The sequence below is a fragment of the Gopherus flavomarginatus genome, chromosome 10 (genome assembly GCF_025201925.1).
Source record: "Gopherus flavomarginatus isolate rGopFla2 chromosome 10, rGopFla2.mat.asm, whole genome shotgun sequence".
NCBI classification, from domain to species: domain Eukaryota; kingdom Metazoa; phylum Chordata; order Testudines; family Testudinidae; genus Gopherus; species Gopherus flavomarginatus.
In genome coordinates, this window is record NC_066626.1 from 77,383,863 (window position 1) to 77,391,067 (window position 7,205).

At 46.4% G+C, this 7,205-nt stretch overlaps 1 long non-coding RNA gene across 1 annotated transcript in view; it reads left to right on the forward strand.

Moving 5' to 3' along the window:
• LOC127030535 (uncharacterized) overlaps nt 1-5,976 on the forward strand; it is a 313,103-nt gene extending 307,127 nt beyond the window's left edge. Inside the window, exon 3 of the long non-coding RNA XR_007768407.1 lies at nt 5,941-5,976. This is a non-coding gene — a long non-coding RNA (uncharacterized LOC127030535). The remainder of the gene's footprint in view (nt 1-5,940) is intronic.
• Nucleotides 5,977-7,205: the final 1,229 nt, after the last annotated feature.

Sequence of the window (7,205 nt, forward strand, 5' to 3'; positions counted from 1 at the left end):
AGGTCCATCTAGCCCAGTATCCTGTCTTCCGACAGTGGCCAATGCCAGGTGCCCCAGAGGGAATTAACAGAACAGGGAATCATCAAGTGATCCATCCCCTGTCACCCATTCCCAATGTCTGGCACACAGAGGCTAGGGACACCATCCCTGCCTTGGCTAATAGCCATTGATGGACCTATTCTCCATGAATTTATCTAGCTGTTTTTTGAACCCTGTTATAGTCTTGGCCTTCACAACATCCTGTGGCAAAAAGTTCCACAGGTTGACTGTGTGTTGTGTGAATAAATACTTCCTTTTATTTGTTTTAAACCTGATGCATATTTAAACTTGCCCCACAAAACACACAGGCTGAAGGCACCTAGACACCTAGAAGACACAGGCACAGACACCTAGAAGACACAACATAAATGTTTTGGTGATACCACAATCACTGATGGGTGGGAAATGTTTCTACACCATAAAGGTTTCATCCATGCAGGAGACAGAACTTTCTCATGGGCTGGTCCAAAACTGTGGAACTAACTCACTCAGCAACTAAGGACTATTGCAAAACTCCCAACCTTTTGCTCCAAGTGCAAGGCGCAGTTGTTCGGCCTGCCTTCTCTTACAAACACCGAGCAGCATGTATAATTAACACCAAAAAAATACCTGACTAAAACAACCCTCCCACTGCGCGCACAATTTTCCCACGGGGGAGAGGATGAGAAAAAGACCAAACTACACTTGGGAGATGTTAGTCACATCACTTAGTGGACGACTGGAAGGCACTCAGATACCACAGTGATGTGAGCAGGATAAGAACCTGTATAGAATAGACTAGAACTGTGAGAGGTTTTCAATGGTGCTACACTGTACTCACCAGGCTTTGAGTGGGCACCAGTGTGATGTCAGAGCACAAGTGCCATAGAGCTTCACCTTTTGCACCCAAGATTGATCCCGATGACCTTGCGGGACCCCACTCATTATGTCCTTCCAGCTTGACTGGGAACCACTCATAACTATTCTCTGGGAACTGTTTTCCAACCAGTTTTGCGTTAACCTTATTGCAGCACCATCTAGGTTGTATTTCCCTAGTTTGTTTCTAAGAAGGTCATGCGAGACAGTATCAAAATCTTACTAAAGTCAAAATATATCACACCTACCACTTTCCCCACATCCACGAGGCTTATTACCCTGTACAAACATGAGTTGGCAGCAGTAAGAAAGCTCTGGACTATGTAAAATCTGCTATCTATAAGAAGTCCTTACCTCAATCTGTGCACCTTTCTATAGCATAGAGAAGGCAGCCCTGTCTCCTACCATACATAGATCTCCTCCCTTGCACAGTTCCAATAATATAGACAAAGACACGGTACTGCCTATGACTCTCCTAAACTACACATGCCCACACGGAAGCAATAGAATATAGCAAACCAATAGGAGATTGAATGACATAATCCAGTAGGGGTGAACACAAGTTCATGTATTTATACACGTATACCTTTGACAAATCACAGCCAATTATCACCACATCACCGTCAGGCACATCTGAAGCCCAGGGACCGTCTCCCTGCCAAATATCAGGTCTGTACCATGTCCCAGTAAGGTGCTACAACTATTAAAAAAAAAAGTTAGGAAAACAATAATTGGAAGAGTGTCTTTGTTTGGACTCTCTTTGTTTTTCCAAATAGCTACATTGTTTTGGCTCGTTCTTTTGCAAAAACGTTCACTTCTGCACTGAGAACCAACCTGCCAAATTACATCCCAAATAAAAGGCAAAAAGTTATAAGTGGCTGGAAAATAACCCATGAGAATGGAGACACTTGTGCAGCCTTAACCATATATGTTACTGAAAGTGGCATTAGTCCCTTCAGTGTGGCTAATGTGGCTGCAGACCAGTGTTTTTGCACACTCAAAGTAAAAACCTCCTCATTTTAACTCCAATTAGTTCTGCAAATTCAGCTCGAACAAAGTTAATCCTATTTCCTGACTCATCCTTTTGCCAGATCACACCCAGGAAATGTTCGCAAAAGGTAGGAATCCTGGGAGAAGTTGATCTCAACATGCTTTCCCATCTCCCTTATGCCCAACAAAAAGAGATGTTTTAAGCCAGCTCCTTGGATTCTGCACCAGGTTTCAAATCTTAATGCTTCAGCTTTCCCCTCTGGTTTAGGGAAGGAGGGGCATTTTGCCAAAAGGGTAATTGTCTGCCTCACTATCTGCAAGGCTGATTGTTTGCGCTCTCCGCTGGCAGAGGATTATCACAAATGGCAGCAGCCCATGCCTTGTTCATTTGGAATAGTTTCGCTGGCATCCTCTTTCAGATAACTGTAATTTTCTAAAGACAGTGCAGAATGGAGCCCTGGAAAGCTACAAGATGGCTCTTTCTGAAGGATTATCCACCCGAGGTAGCCGATAATAAAGGGCTTTCATCCCCACCATTGAGGCATTGGGTGGGATTGGCTGGATTTTTTGTTGTTTTTGGGTTGTGGGGTTTTTAATGCATATATTTGGCACAAACCAGGAAAAAATCCTGGTCGCTCTCAACAAGCTGGTTTCCTGTACATACATTCTGAAGCAATCAGCCCCCCATGCAGCCCTTTCAAGCCAGTTGCTGTGGAGATGTGTCACTACATCTTGCAACTTGAGTGATAGCTCTCAAAGACACAGTACAGCTCAGAGAAACAGTGTAGCACAGCCAATCCACCCCTGCTGCGACCAGCTATCTATTTACGGTTACCTGGGATTCTCTCCATTCTTACTCAGAACATCACAATCCCAGTGTCGCAACATTTTCACTTGTAATCAACGAGGGCTTTGTCATGGTGTGAGCCCACCTGTTAGTTAGCCACAGACAGCCTCATACATCAAGCATCAAACTGCCAAACCTGTATTTCTTATGCATCCTTTTTGTCCATTGATGTCCCATCAGGAGTGTAATGTCTGAAGTGGCCAGTCTCCGGGGAGGTCCAAGAACTCTGGCACACTAGTTTCCTTCCTGGTTAATGTTACACATTACCGGTGGCACTAATGGAGGAAAGAGATTTGCCGTGGGTGTGTACATTCCTGATGAAGGGAGTCAGACAGACAGACTGAGATTTATTTATTAGCAGAGCAAATAACGCTGAGCTGTGTCAGTCTGAGCTTGTACCTGCAATGTCCTTAAAACCTACCTTGGAAGGAACGCTGCTTAAACCAACTAAAGAGAGATGATGCGATCCGTGCCTTGGTTTCCCAGTATTTAAAAGGAAATCAGATTCCTCCAACTGAAATCTATCTTTGAAAATCTCCATGTGGGCCAGATACTCTCCACTACATAAGGCAGCTGGGGGAGGGGAGGTGCTCAGTTATAGCTGGGGCTGCTCTAAGTTACTCCAACTTCATATGGGCCTTAAGGGAGCACATGCTGGCTGAGAATTGATGGGATGGAGCTGTGCCCCTCCCAGCAGATAGTGTGCCCGCTCCTAGCCTAACCCATGCCCAGGTTGGTACCTGCTATGAGCTTCCTGCTCTGGAAGAATTCTGAGCTGGGTAGCTAAAGCTAGTTTCCAGCTGCTTTGTGCCAGCTAAGCAATGCAGAGAAACTGGGAGCTGACCCTCAAAGTGCTAAGTGTGATTGCTGTTCTTCTCCATGACCTTTCCGTCCCTGGGCTCTTCGCTGAGACCACCAGACAGGCTGATGTTTGAGCGATTGTCCTTGTCCATTTCTGCACAGATTCCTCAGAGCCGAGAAGTTTGCAGTGCATCTCTCCTGCTGCTAATCAAACCTTTTCAGACACGAGGTCTCTGTCAGGAATCAGACAAAGGTTTCGCAGGCTGCTGCTGAGTGCTGAGAGCAGCTGTGAGTTTGTCAGACTGCTCGGATCCATTGCAAACTAATTTAAGGTGACTTTCTGCACCATAATTGTTCAGTGGTTTTATTTTCCTGATTCATATTGTTGCAAATCCATTGAGTTGGAGGTTGATTAGTGTCAGGAAGATGGTGTCTTCTTTGACCAGTGCAAGAAGGTTTTTCAAATGTCTCTGCATTTGGCTTTGTAGCTAACTGCTATGCATCTGCGTATTGTTGCTAGGTCATGGTCATGGGTCCACAGGCTCAGTGCTCTCAAAGGGCTCTGAATCAATCCCTGGCAGGACCCTCTTCAGTGTGACAACCCCGAAGGGCACACGCTCAGTAGGGTAAGCCTCCTTGGCTTCATCATCACCTCCTGAGATTAACCACAGAGCTTTCAGCAGCCATTTCACACCATGAGCTCCCCACACTGAGTCCACCTGAATGGACCCCTGGGCAGGGCTGGCGCAGCCCATTAGTGACCTAGGCAGTTGCCTAGGGCACTAACATTTGGGGGGCGACGACCACGGTGGCAGGATCTTCAGCCACCCCGGTTGTCGACGGTATTTCGGGGGGGGACCTTCCGCTGCCTCTGTCGGGGGCAACATTTTGAGGGTGGGACCTTCCGCCACCTCTGTCGGGGGCGACATTTCAGGGGCAGGACCTTCCGCCGCCTAGGGTGGCAAAATAGCTGGCTGTGCTCCTGCCCCTGGGAAAGCCTTGTGCACCCCCAAAAGGGGAGCAATGCACCTCACGTCTCAGGCCTCAGTCAGCAGTGGCTCTCGGCCAGCATTGTAAAACCAAAAGGGTTTATTAGTTGTCTGGAACACAGCGTTGAAAATCCTTTGCTAGCACAGAAACCAGGAAGTTGCAGCATCTGGCTCCTGACTGACTTCCCTGAGACCCAGTCCAGCAGCACGTGTCTGACCCAGTGTCCCACATATAGCACCCCAGCTCAGTTCTTTGTTCTCCAAATGGTCAGAACAGTCTGGCTTCCTGTCCAGGCCAGAGTCACCAGTCGCCAGGTCATAAATTGCCAGGCCATTGTCTGGGCCCAGGTTCCAGTCAGGTAGGCATCAACCCACCTGGAGTCTTCTGCAAAGAAAAGACCCTTTTCCCCATTACCTTGTTAACCCTTCACCACATAGGGGAAACTGAGGCACACACAATATTCAGAAAAAATATTATGAAAATCCCCACTCCATCCCAGTCACTTTCTTCAGACTTCATGCTCACAGATGAAGCCATGCTCTGGAGAAGTGGTCTTACAGTACCTGCGAGGAAAGGTTCTCGCAGACTGCTTGACTAGAGTTGCGAATCTCACTGCACAAATGGAGAAGAGGATGATGCCCTCTTTTAGCAAACAAATACAAGGGCTGGGTTTCCACAGGCTCAGCACCCACAATTGGCACCAGATTTTCAAAACAGCTGAGGACCCACCAGGTCCTGCTGTGACACTTATAGACACATTTTCAAAAGATGCGCTCTACATGCAGAGTTCTTCTGAAAATCTGGCCACTTATTTCAGCAATTAAATAGGAGCTGAGCTTGTAGTAACAAAGATTCACAAATTCGGAGATTTCTAAGGCCAGAAGAGACCATCAGATTAGCTAGTCTGCATAGATAGCAGCACGGCCAGAGAATTTCATCTTGTATTGAGCCCAATAACTTGTGTTTCACTAAAGCCTATCTCCCAGCAAGGCATCCAGTCTTGATTTGAAGACTTCAAGAGATGGAGCATCCACAAGAGATGAGGAAATCCCCTGTATCATTTAGGGTAAAAGCATGTGGACAAATTGGAGATAGTCCAGCAGAGGGCAGCGAAAATGATTAGGGGGCTGGGACACATGACTTATGAGGAGAGGCTGAGGGAACTGGGATTGTTTAGTCTGCAGAAGAGAAGAGTGAGGGGGGATTTGATAGCAGCCTTCAGCTACCTGAAGGGACCTTCCAAAGAGGGTGGAACTAGGCTGTTCTCAGCAGTGTCAGGTGACAGAATAAGGTGCAATGGTCTGAAGTTACAGCAGGGGAAGTCTAGGTTGGATATTAGGAAACACTATTTCACTAGGAAGATGGTGAAGCACTGGAATGGGTTACCTAGGGAGGTGGTGGAATCTCCTTCCTTAGAGTTTTTTAAGGCCCAGCTTGACAAAGCCCTGGCTGGGATGATTTAGTTGGGAATTGGTCCTGCTTTGAGCAGGTGGTTGGACTAGATACCTCCTGAGGTCTCTTCCAACCCTGATATTCTATGATTCTATGAACTACAGCCAAATCTTGCTGCTTCCTTTGCTGTAATGATTAATTCTCACACTTGGTTGTTACACTAGTTTCAAGCCTTGGAAGCTCATGTGTATTCCAGGCAGTGGTTAGATAGCTGAGTTAGGCCATATTCAACAAAGCGCAGTTAGTGCCGGGATTTCCAGCTTGGCCACAGGCTTCCTCTGTGACCTTGACCTAATCACTTGGGCCAAAATCTTCAAACAAGGCCTCTGGGTGTCTCCACTTGTGATACCTAAGGTCTGATTTCTCAGAAGGTTCTCAGCGCTCGCTGGTTGCGGTGGAATTTGTGGGTGCACAGCATTTCTTCCAGGTTCTACCACAGACTGGAAATGCTGAAATATGCCACTCAGCCTGGTATCACGAGACGTAAAGAGTTCTGATAAGCATCCGATCTGAATGTCACAGACAGTTGAGATTCACTAATGATGCAGCTATTTAGTTCTCTTATGGGTGAATTCTGTAACACATGCCTTTCTCCAGCCCAAAATGTCTCTAGCTTGCTGCCTTGACAAAGGGGCATGTGTAAGTGGATGCTAAATGCAAGCACAAATGAAGATGGCCAACTAATTTGCTTTCCTTCCGGTCAATCCCAGTCTTGGCTTTTTCACAGTGTGTGTTGCATTTTGTGCATGCCCTGTGCATGTTGGCAAGAATAGAAAATAGAGATTAATGGCATAATGTGGGTAAATTCTGCTGTAAAGTGCGTGGCTACAAAATGCTCCACAGGCTTTAGTTCCAGGGGAGTTACTCAGGATTTAGACCTGTGTGCCCCAGGGCACAGAAGCCATTCCATTCCATAGCTCACAAAACAAGCGCTTCATCCTGGAAGGTGCAAATTTTTCCTCAAATGGAATATGAAAGCTGTTCAAACACATAGTTGACCCTTAAGTTCTGTTTCCACTGCACTTGGTTAGAACTGCATCCTCCTCGCTCATCTTGGGAAGGTATAATAAGAAATAACAGAATAATATGCAGCGTTGTAGTTTTGGAGTAATGGTCAAAAGACTTGAACTCTGGCAGGCCTTTTTCAATTACGCTGGTAGCTCGCTAATGTTTGGGGATTTTTTTTCAGGATAAATTACATTAATTGTGTCCCTTGGATCTGTTTTCCACA